This window comes from Cygnus olor, chromosome 1 (genome assembly GCF_009769625.2).
Source record: "Cygnus olor isolate bCygOlo1 chromosome 1, bCygOlo1.pri.v2, whole genome shotgun sequence".
In the NCBI taxonomy this organism is placed as follows: Eukaryota; Metazoa; Chordata; class Aves; order Anseriformes; family Anatidae; genus Cygnus; species Cygnus olor.
This window is the reverse complement of record NC_049169.1, coordinates 119,302,422-119,315,043: the sequence shown is the minus strand read 5'-3', so window position 1 is coordinate 119,315,043 and position 12,622 is coordinate 119,302,422.

The following is a 12,622-nucleotide window of genomic DNA, read 5'->3' as shown; positions in this document are numbered from 1 at the left end:
TGCCAGTGGCTTTTCAAAGGAGGAACAGGGTAAGTGTTTTCACATCATAGACTCACAGAATATCCTGAGTTGGAAGGGACCCACAAGGATCATTGAGTCCAACTCTTGGCTCCACACAGGGCTAAGCAAAAATAAGACCCTGTGTCTGAGAGCCGTGTCCAAACGCCCCTTGAACTTTGCAGGCTCAGGGCCATGACCACTGCCCTGGGGAGCCTGTCCCAGTGCCCGACCACCCTCTGAGTGCAGACCTTTCCCTAACACCCAGCCTGACCCTTCTCTGTCCCAGCCCCACGCTGTTCCCTCGGGTCCTGTCGCTGTCCCCAGAGAGCAGAGCTCAGCGCCTGCCCCTCCGCTCCCCTCGTGAGGGAGCTGCAGGCCGCCATGAGGCCTCCCCTCAGCCTGCTCTGCTCTGGGCTGAACAAACCAAGGGACCTCAGCCGCTCCTCATGTGTTGTACCCTCCAGACCCTTCATCATCTTTGTAGCCTTCCCTTGGACACTCTCTAATAATTTTACGTCCTTACACTGTGGCGCCCCAAACTGCACGCAGTACTCGAGGTGAGGCCGCACCAGCGCAGAGCAGAGCAGGACGATCCCTTCACCCAAACAGCTAGCAGTGTCGTGCTTGTTTAGCTGCAGTGGGAGCTGTGAGCAGCACACCGGTGCATGTATTACAGCGGGAGCTGCTCATAAATCCTCCCTGTAACTTACCTGCCCAGCAAAACTCCCGCCCTGCTCCCCCCTTGCTCTTTTTGCCATCGGCCGCACAAGGCCCAGGCGGGCCGGTGCAGGAGCAGGGAGCCGCCGGGTGCTGGGGCCGCTTGCTGGTGAGGGGCAGGGGCTGTGGGGCTGGGCAAGGGCTGCGGGCAGGATTGCCAAGCTCTGGGCAGCCTGCCAGGCTGTGTATCCAGAAAAACGAGAGGCTCATCGCTGAAAGCATCAGGCTGGGAGATTGCAGCTCAAGGCGTTGCCTCCTCCTCCTCATGACTGACGTGCTTCCATGCGCTGTGGTCAGCCTCAAGCGGGACAACTCCTCTGGCAACTCCCAGCAAGCAGGATTGCCGGGGCACGGGACGTTAAGGGAGCCATGCCCCGGCAATCTGTGCCATGCCTTCCAAAACGGCACGAGGGGCAAATAGCTAAGGGACCATTTTTTTTTTGTGATGTGCTGGAATTACTGTGGTCCCCCTCCAGCTGCCTAAACCTTAGCAATTCTGGTGGCATGGGACCCACAGGCCCCACTGCAGAGGTCTCCTGGCAGCCCCTTGGAAGCCCACACTGATGCAGATGGTGCAGTTTTCAACACTCCATTCAAACCCATCTTTTTAGCTTTTTCTTCCCCAGTTAAGATGCTCAGCATTTTGGTTCCTTAAGGAAATGAAGGTCTGTACCCCCCCGGGGAAGACAGGAGGTAAGGGGCACATCTCTGCAACTGAGGCATGGTCCCGAGTCAGCTCTGTTGCCAACGGCTGGCTGACTAAAATGAGTATGTGGGTGTAGCAGCCTATTAAGCTGTCCTGTAAGAGCTGTAAAGTGGAAGGTGAGCACAGTGCACCAGCCCCCATGTGATCCCTATCTTCTCTGTTTTGTGCAGGTTAATGAGCAGAAGAATCCCTAGCCATGAAAAACCCTATATGGACTTTCCAATTTATCAATACTCTTTATTTTTACCACTTACCCCTCGTGGAAGAAATACAATCTGATAAACTACACTGGGGTGACATTTCATGTACTAAATATTTTATGTAACAAAGAAAAGTAAGTGCGTGGTGGTAATCATGTCTGGGTACATGTGTAAAAAGGCAGTTATTATGCCATGTATCACAATAACAACAACAACAATAATATGATTGTATATATACCCATGCATCTTATGTTCTGACTGAACTCGAATACATTTTTTGCCTTATGGGAAGGGAAAGTATATGACAGATGAAGAACAAGTTAAAAGTGGCTGAGTGCTTTTAAAGCTGGCACATGTCTCTGAGAGGTAGCTTTACAGAGACGTGTTTGTCACGCCCGCAGAGTGGTCCCGAGCAAGATGTACCACAGGCTTTCCTTGACGTATTCCCGGTCTCAGCAGCCCTCCGCTTGCTCTGGGCTGTGAGCAGACGGGTCTCTGAGTTTCACAAGCGCTGTGCTTGGGAGCAGAGTTGTTGCATCCCTCAGTGCCACAGGGGAGCCATCAAGCAGCACCACAGTGTAATACACCCTCGCACCTCCCACGCACCCACGCACAAGATGGGGAGCTCTAATTTCAGGTCTGCAAGCGCTGACAGTGTCCCTTTCAGCACTCTTGCAACTACACCTGTTACACCACGGCTCTTCATTCCCACTCGGTGTATTGTGGCACGCTCAGCGGTGTTGCAACGACAGCTGACAGCTCCCCTGCCTTCGCTGATCTGCTTCTGTTGGTTGCAGGTGCTGCTAATCGGATAATGCTGTTGTTTTGGTTGCACTCACGTTTGTCTCTGCTAAATGACAAGCAGTGGCTTGTACTCTGCTTTCTGGTGCTTCCCTTTCAAGCTTCGCAGCTGTACTTGCCGTCTCACCTCCGGAGCGTATCAAAGTCGCTCTCGCTGCTTTGTGATACGGTGGCAGCTCAGTCACGGGGAGGGATGTGCCGTGGCACTCCCTGGCAGCGCCTGGCATCAGGCAGACCTCATCAGCCTGTCCCAGAGGCAGCTCTGAAATCAGTGGCAAGCAAAGGGCAGTCCCCTGAAACTGGTCCCGGTTTGGTTTCTGCTGATTGATCTGCCAGATCCACGGATGGAAAACAAGTTGTGCTGGATGGTGTGTATCTGTGGGTTCCCTCCCTTCATCCCAGGAGTGATTTTAGTCAGGAGCCAGGGAGATAAGCAGAGGAGGAGAGGAGCCCCCTCTCTCCAGCAGTGGCTGTTTCTGTAAATCTCCCTCTCACTAATGAGCCCAGGTGTAATGAGGTGCCGCTGAAACGTGCACTTAGACACTTGGATCATCTGGGGGAGATTCAGCCTGGAGATCTCAGCACCAAAACCACAGGCTTAGAAAAGGTGCCTCATTATACAGTTGTGACCACAGGCACAAGACCAGGTTTTTACAGCCTCCTCCTGTTCAACAAGCCTGCTCGCCAGCATCCAAAGCCCACGGCAGCTCCATCCTCTGCCAGGAGGAGCGCTGCCTGCTGCGCTGCGCAGCCCGGGCTTGGCAAGGGCTCACGCTGCAGGGCCAGAGATGCTTCTGTGCACCGCAGGTGCTTGGGAGAAGGCTGCCTAATCGAGGGAGAGTGAAATTAACATATTGCCCTCGTGTCTGAGATCAGAGCAACTAATCTTGCTAATAATACAATCTCCCACTATGTCACTGGTAAAGGATGTTTCGTTCAGCTCAAGTTGGAGGAACCTGTGTCGTGCAAGGTTCAATCTCTGCACACAGAGGTAATCTCCAATGAAGTGTTAAACCCAGCAGTAAATCTAAAGCTACCGTGTTTCCTGAGTGGTTCTTGTGTGGCACCAAGTTTCCAGCGGACTTTCACAGTGCCTTGAACAGGGAGCTGGGAAGCAGTTCCTGAATACAGCCTGGTGAGACCACGGTGGCACTGGAGGGCTGCTTGCTTGGCAGGTTTCTCTTTGCTTACTTTAGAAATGCATCCTACAGATCAACTGCCTCTCTTAGAAGATAAAATATAGGGAATGTGGAAGGGTACTTTGGAAAAAATCCAAAAACAAACAAACAAACGTGCCTCTTGGACTAAGGTAGGTAGCAAAATGGGAAGCAGCACAGTGAGTGGCACTTGTTGTTGCTTTCAGTGGTGGTTGGAGCTACAAGGCTGAGTGATGGTAAGAAGGGGAAAACGTGACAACATTTTCAGAGACAACACGTTTAGGTAAATGACCTACCAAATATCAATGTTCTGTGTAAGTACTCAGAATGAAAAAGTTCCTACGTATTTTTAACTGACTCAAAGGAAATAATTAGCCTTGTTGATCTGGCATATAAAAGAAATCTCCGTAACTCAAACCTGATCAACTCTCAAGACAGTTTCATTTGGCACCCTGCAAGTGTGCAGAATGTCTCCCCGTTGGGCTATAGAAAATACCAACACATGGCCACCTGTGCATGGACGCAAAGGTCATACTGGGGCAAGCAACGTACCCTCGCCAAGATGCAGGACAAACACAACTGGACCGTGAGGTCTCAAAAGGGTCAAAGAGCACGTGGCTGGAAATGACAAAGTAAAGCAGGTAGAGGAAAACTGTGCACAGAATCCAAGGGAAAGGGGAAAATATTTTCTATTAGGGACGATAAAAAGACAGATTTGATGTACACATAGAAGTGCTCCCGACTAGAAGCAATCACTGAGACTTCAGAGTGGGAAAAGATGGGAGATGAAGGTAGAAAGTGAAGGATCTTTATGGGAAGGATATGAGCAAGTTGCAGTGAGAAGACATGCCAATGTTTAAGGACCTGACTATGAAAACATGTAGTGATGGTCACCGCAAAGCTAACCACGGGCAGATGGGAAAGCAAAGGTGCAGAAAACTCGGGAAACCTAATATGGTGACTAAAACTTGCAATGTCAAACTTCCCAACAAGGACATCTCTAGAATGGCTACCTGCCACTGCACCAACTAAAGTCAGTGGATTTTACAATGAAAAGTAGTAGGTCATGAGACTACACGTACACGTGCTTTTGGGCCTGAACAAGAGGGTGTATGTCACCAAAAGTGAGAACAGAAACTAACAAAAATCCTTCCCAGGAGCAAGGGGACTAACTGTAGCCTTGTGAAAGACACCAGTGGTCACCCAGGGACACGACGACATGTCATGGAAAAGATGAGGCCTGTTATCATTACTATCTGCACTGTTTCCCAAACCTGAAATTAAGGGATTAAAAGAACCATTGCAAAACAGCAGAGCAGATAGCATAGCTTGTAGCATATGGAACTTGAAAAAGAAAGCTTCGTACCAGTGGAAGAGAAGAAGAGGGGCAGGAGAGGCACCAGGTCGTCCCAAGACACTTTGGCAAGTGCACTGACAGCAGCAGGAGACCGGACTCTGGTAAATCAGCTGCTTTGGCAGGGTTTTGTCAGTCACCAAAGAATGAAAGAAAGCTCCAAAGCAGAGCTGCAGCTGGGTGTGAAGGGAGACGGCAGCCCTGGATTGCTCATGGCCTCGTTGGGAAGGGACAGGGCCCCCCGTACATTGCTGTGGTGTGGTGCAGGCTCCGGCATGCACAGTAGGCACTGCAGCTGAGGCTGAGACTTGAAATACCCTTCCGGAGTGCTGCGAGTGCCAGAAATACTTACCAGCCTTATTCCAAGCACAAGGGAGTCTGGCAGGAGTGAAAGCATCCATTGATCATGTGCCATGCGGGGGCAGGCAGTGATCAGAATCCCAAATGAAGGAGGACACTGAGGCAGCCAAGAAGATACAACCCAAACCTCAGCTGAGCCAAATGTCAATCCCAGACAATTTAATTATGTCTGGAGAAAACAGCCACAAAAGGAGTAGAGCCTGCTGATTATTAGCAACAGTGAACAAGCTGAGAATGAAAGAGGTAAACAAGGAAATTTAGAAACTGCAAAGGAGGTTAAAACAGGTTGATGTGTTCACACCCAGCAATGCAGCTCAAACACTTACTAAAGAAACTGCTTTGCTCAGATACGGAATAAATATGGCAGCTAGAGCAACGGACAGAGAGAAAAGGTGAGAGCAAAGGTTTGAAGCACCTACCAGCATCACCACTCAGCACCTTCTCCTCCTTCCCCTTCCACCACCACCATCAGGCTTATGCTGCAGGCCAAAATGCGGCTGTAAATAAATAATAGGACTTTCCCAGGCTATGGCAATGACTGTAAAATGTTCCATGGTCTCTGGCTCCCACCGTCACAAGTGTCTATTTCGTTAGGATGAGCGTACTTTTTATTCTTAAACTGTAGTCCATCAAAGAGCGTGACATCTCTTGATGTGCAGCACAGATTTAACATGCTCGGTGAAGCTGAGATGATGATCAAGTGTCTGCTTTCGGAAAGCTGCTAAACTGAAAACAAAAAGTCACTGGAAGAGATCCAGTTGTCCACAGGGGAGCCGAAGGAAGGAGAGGTGGCGTGTCACCCCAGAAACACGGGAGGCACCACAAGGGCAGGGGATGCAGTTTGGCAAGTGGTCATCCCCGGGCTCTACAGCACCCCAGTAGCAATTGCTCCTGAACTACTGCATTGCCATAGAAAAGGCAGAGACAGGGAGGAGCACCCTGGCAGGTAATGGTGAGTGCCTTTGGAAGCACCTTGAAAGTTTCAACAGTAGGAGTCCAGAATTGCTGCCCGTGTGCCACCAGTATGTCAGCGTGCTCAGCTTTTGTATCTCTAGCAAAAAGGGGAGAGTGAGGAAGGAAGCACAGCCAAAGAGGAAATACCACAACCAGCAGAAAAACCTCAAAGTAAAGGGTGGTGTAATCAGCCCTCCCATACCCATGCCCGACGTGAACGCGCAGCCATTTCGGGAGCGTTCATGGAAAGTGCAGACACGGTATTTCCCACGGCGCTGGGGAGGAGAGCACGCAAGGGGGAGTGTGAGAAAGTGCTCTGCAGTGGCTCTGCTGACTGCCTTGAAAAAGGAGAGAAAACAGCCTGAAGTCCAGGGGTGGGCGGTGCGAAGGACCCGTTTCCATCCCGAGAGATTCAAGCATGAAGCTGGCTGACAGGGCTCAAATCAGCTGTGCTACACCCGTGCTGCTCTTTGTGGCATCCCGAGTGCTCCAGCTGTGCTCACGCCTGAGCCCTCCAGTAAATAAATCATATTTCAAGCACAGCAGAGTTATGGAATCAACTGAAGTATTTATGGACTTTTAATGTCAGGCTGCGGCTCCCAGATACGCACAGCTTTTTTTAGGTCCAAATGTGCTCTGGGCGATTGGTAGCCGGGAGTTTATCATCACCCGATAACCGCTATCATTTTAACTAGCAAAATCCGACTTCTGAAAGGGCCTCGGTCTGTCCCCCACCTTACTTTAATTTACTAGGTTGCACCATATCCCCATCTGGCATTTGGCCAGAGCTTTGTTTTTGTTTTGTTTTGTTTTGTTGTTCTCCCCTTGAGTTATTCAAGAAGATGCAGAGCTGGCTGAGTACAGTAGGTCATTGTTTGTCTTTTAAAGTAGTCACTGGATTTATTTGAATGGGGATTAGAAAGACTCAGAATGTTTTCTTTAAATTGACATAGTAGCCTACAATTTTAAAATGGTAATTTTGGTCCATTATATTGATTTGTAGTTAAAAGACTTTGACGTTTTTACTACACTATGAAGAAAGCAGTAAGTATTGCTGCTGTGAAAACCAACACTTTTAAAATTTTGTTCAAGACGGTGAAACAACAGATGCACAAGTCCCATTGAAATTAAATGAAAATTGACCTCTCACCCCTGTAAGCTGCTCGGTAAAGCTCACTTAGAACACGTGCAGAAGTTTTACACACAATTAGTATTTCCTATCATTCCTCATACAACTTCACGTATTGTCATTTTGGAAAAAAGGAATTGGAAGGGCATTCCTGACAGCGTTACTGACACGGAAGACTGTTTCAGCCCTTTCCTTAACTCTCTTTATCTCTGAAGCCCCACACCTCAGTTTAGCTGCATGTGGTGCTGGCATCGATACAGTACAGAAGGAAACCTCAGCCTAGCTTACCTTTCTTTCAACTCAATTCCACCTCCAGCTGCATCCATTACTTTATCCTATGCCCTTCCAAAAAATAACAGAGCTTCTGTAGAGCAAAGGAGCTTTGAAGAAGCCCTCCAGGTTTCCTTTATCGGAGGGTGGAGCACTGGCTAGCCAGGATGCCCGTTGCTCCACCAGCCTTATGCCAGCAGCTGGTGTGGATCCAGTGTACCTGAGGGGTTGCTGCAGCAGTTTCTGGCTGTCCTCGTGTCTAACTTAGGGAGATGGACACGGGTTATGTCAGTAACTCCCTTTCACGTGAACCCAAGGAAAGCTGAAGACGTGCCACTCCTTTCTCCCCCTAAGTTTGTATGGAGCTCGTCCCTGTGCAGCCCATGACACTTTGCTGGTTTTGCCCATCCTTAAGGCTTTTGTTGTGCTTCCACCCTCTGTCAAAGATCAGTTCAGTGAGCAAGTGCTGACTGTGTACAGCTCCTTTCTGTACTTGCTGCCTTACCGGTAAGCTAACCCAGCTGCTAATACCTCATTTCTGCAGTGGTATTATCTGCATGTTTGCAGACAAGGCCGAACGAAGCTGGGCTGTAGGAAAGGAATGCTTAATTATTTGCTGCCCGTCTCCTGCACAAGGTTCCGCATGAAAACCATGGGATTTTATTCTTGTCGCTGGAGGGAAAGGAACGGGGAAAAATGAAGTGCTTAGAAACCCCTTTCTTCCCTAATCGTGCTGTGTCTTCCCAAACCATTTAGTCATTCTCCGTGCACACTCACTGGGGTAACAATAATAACACTAATAACAACAAAAATAACTGAAATACCATAAAGGGAAACTAATTAGTAAGTGTCACAGTACCTTTTCTGTGTGTTTGCTAAACTGCAGAGGAAACACTCACATCTGTGTGCTGATGGCAGGTGAGTAACGAGAGCGCAGCCTCCTCTCAATATATATCCTCCAACAATTTCAGAATCCGTAAATATCAAAAAATAGCACTCAGTAATTTGTTCTCTCTGTCTCTTTGCATGCATATCCTCATACGTCTGAGACTCCATTCTGTAAGAATGCCAAAAAAGAAGAAAGAAAAAAAGAAAAAAAAAAAAAAAGCCTTACCGTCCCAAAAGCTAAACTCAATTGCAGCTCATCAGCAATACTTCTGAAGGCTTTTTGATGGCCACTTCTCTGCCTTTGAACACATCTTTGGCATTCAGGTCCTTGGGATGGAGGCATTTACTGGTTTGGTTTTGAGGCTGCATCTGGCACGTGCTGAGTGTCTTTTAGAATCCGTGCAATTGCACATCACTGCACGGCTCATAAAATCAACTGCTGTGGTTAGGCATTCACAGCACAACTCCAACCCTAACTCGCCTCCTCGTATTGACAAGGCGTTTGCTTTGGGGTGTGTTATCTACAATAATGCTCGCTATTTGCCTAGCCTAGCCAAGAAAACAATGAATAAGACATCTACCATCCAGGTCCTGGCTTTCTTGGTTTAATAGTAAAGAAAACGTGATATTTTCTGTTGCAGAGAGACTCTATCTGAATGTCTTTGTCGAAAATTTCCTCTCCCTCCGCTGACGCGCAGTGTGTTGCCAGCCATGTGATTGCCTTTGTCCTATCCAAAGGGGGACTAGCCTTCAGCAATGCTGCAAAAATGTAAGTCATAATGCACTTTGAGAAAATTACTCTGAAAGTGGAAAAAAGAAGCTTGAAAAGCACTTTGAGGTGTAAGCTATTACGTAAAAGGTCAGTTGTTATTGTCGTTACTTTATTAGTCATTATTGTTGATAATGATGAAAATGCTTGCCTGGCTTCAAAAAGGTCATCGTTTCTGCCGCCGTTCAATTCCATTTTGAAGTCTGAAGTCTTCATCCCTCTAACTCTGTGCTGATTAACTTTGAGTTTGCTAAGGAAGCAAGGCTAATTCAATCACATAGGTTGATTTTCAGTCCAGGTAACCTCGACGGTTTTTAAATTCAATGGCCAATTTAAGCAAATTTGACAGAGGGCCAAAGATGTCAAAGATAAAAATTTCCTGTGGGTTGCATGAAAGCGGGAAGCCGTGTAGAAAAGGCCCTATTAATGTTCCCAGCTGAGGGAAAGGGTACAGTGTGAGCATAACTGCTATTATGCAGTACAAAGTCCTCCTAGGTGCTGAGCCTCAAGCCATAAATCGGTAGAAAACCAGGTCTCACTGGATCTAGTCTTCAAACACTTCTTTGTTATTCTCTCTCGATAACAAACCCAATAACCTTCTAAGTAAAGATTTGAATTGTAGATGACAATAAATCCTGTGCTGGCATGTAAAGTTGATCCTCAGTGTTTTTCATAGCTCACCAAGCCTACAGGGTGTGGTATTGCTTTTCTTGAAGGCTGCCAAGTTTTCCGCTTGGTTGCCCTGTTTTCCTGTGCGGCGGTGGAGGTGTGCTGAATACAGCTCCATGGCTTATCTTCATTTTCTTCGCTCTTTCCTGACTACCTCTCAGTCCCCAGCTCAGATCAGTTTCTTTTTGCTTTGCCCCGTCATCATCTACTTTTTAACATACTCAGCATGTGATCTATGTTCTTGTCCCTTACCTAAGCAACGCTGCCACTCACCTACGACAAGTTCCTGTGCCTATGAATATGGGTGTTTGGATCCAACTGCAGCAGGAAGCTTTATATAACAAAATCATAAATTATTTCTAAATTGGTTTCTTGCTTACTAACGAGATTTTTTCTGTAAGGGAATGAAATTCCAAATCCAAACTCATCTGTCTTACCCCCCACTGCCAACTTCAGTTCATGAAGCGTGAGACTTCAGTTCTACATTCTGGGAACAGATTGTGGGGCAGCCAAAATAACTTTAGTCTGCCCTCTCCATTTTGGATGGGACTAGGATTAGCTGAAATGAAAACTAAACCCAAAAGGTTCAGCAAATATTAATTTGTATTTTATGGAAAATCAGGTTGGACTGCATTGCAGCTTTTTTTTTTTTTTTCTCTCTTTTTTTTCCCGTATCTAATTACAATCTTTAAAATGTCATGGCACCAAAGTCTGTAGACACAGCACACTCTAAATGAACAGGGAAAATGATTTTAGAAAGTAAATCACAGTTTCATACACATGAGTAACCTCTGTGCTACTTGACCAATAGACTTAGCGCAGTGTTTCTGTACTTGCAGTCCACCAGCTAAAATCCCTTCGATTCTAGTGCTCCACCGAAAAACTGCTCACTCATACTCTGCGGGCATCCTACGCTCACTGAAATTATTCACCAAATAATTTAGAAGAACGGATAAATTTGATGAAAATCATGCCCCTACTCATGGACAATTACCAAAGGAGGGGGAGGACCCGGAGAACTGATCAGGTTCATTATTCACTGTCACCGAAAATTATTCACCTGGCTCTGCTCCCAAGGCTCCATATGTAAATCACGGCAGGCGCAAGCGGAGGGGCCGCGTTTGCCAAACAAGTTGAGCGGTGGCGGCGGCGCTCGGCTAATGGCTTCGGTCCCGCCACGGCTTCAGCACTAAATCAGGAGATGCAGCGGGGCCGAGTGACACTAAATATCTACTTTTAGGCGACATCTAATCAGCTAAAGAACCGTTTCCAAATGAGCCACAGATAGCGCGTGTGGCCGCTGGTAATTTATCCCCTTCCCATCGCTATTGACAATATGAAATAGAGTCTCTTAGCGCTGGGGTTATCCGGCCATTACGGCGCATAAAATATTGATGCAAATTAATGTAAAAAAGCTGAAGTTCCTGTAATTCCAGCGAGATACGGAGCCCGGATTTCTCCCGAAGCCCGGCCATTAGGACGCAGCGCTGCGGCGGGGGGTGGGCGCGGCGGGGACCTGCAATCCGTGCCGGCGACACTAGGTGGCAAGGCAGCGCCAGCTATCGCCGCTCCGGCCGGCACCCCCGGGTCCCCAAAAACAGCGGATCCCCGTGGGATGGGGCCCGCTGGGACCCCTCGCCTTCGTGGGGCGAGCCGTCGGGGTCGGGTGTCGCTCCTGAGGGGGACAAAAGGGACGCACCCATGGATATTTTCCTTACGGCTGTCGCCGGCGTTGGTTTTTCGCTTTGCCCCCAGAAAAAGCTCTGGACCGTATGCGAGACGAGCAGCCCTCCCTCCAAGGGAGATTAACCAGCAAACGTGGGTGAAAGCTTGCCTCGTCTCCTTATTGAACAAAAAGAGATTTGCGTTTGATAGTCCCACGGGGAAACAGCTCTCCCTTCAACTTTGTGTCAGTCTACGCGTTGGCTGTTTTACTGTGTGCGAGAAGCTACCAGCTATGCAGTTAGGCTGCGAGGTATTTTTATTAGGAGTCTGTTCTCCTCTTTCTCGTGCACAGATAATATCTGTTTATGCTAAAAGGAGTTTACAGGGGAGAGGTGGAATCTCCGGGATCCGGTTCTGGATCAAATCACCAAAATCTTCAAGGCCTAAGGCGAAGAAAGCACTGATCTTGGTGTTACCATCCTATTTTTTTGTAAGGGAATTACGGTTATGTCAATAAACTCCTCTTCACAACTGTAACCTTTTAGTTTATCCTATTTTGGGGGTAGCATCTGATCCCACACCATACCTAGCCATTGCCTCGGTTTAAGTTGGAGGTGGACTCAAAGAATTGGGGGTGGAAAAGGCACTATCCAAAGTGCTCCGTCCTTTTAACCATTGGGAACTCAGAGAGCTGACCTCAAGTACACTGTTCCTATCCCCTGTGGCAGCAAGGCAGTTTATAAGGCTCTGGATGCTAATTGTTGTGACGGGACTCCCTTGGGGATGTCTTATGCACAGTCCTCTTCCCTGGGCGCAGTTGAGCCCATGGCCCAACTGGCCACTCGTTGTTGAAGCATGGCTTCCGAAGCAGAGATTTCACTCAGAAAGTTTTGCAGAAGCTTTGAGTGGTGTCCATCCTTTTATGTTGGATCCCCTTGTAATGCTCAGTCCTTCCCGCTCTCCCTGCCTCTGTGAGGTGTCGG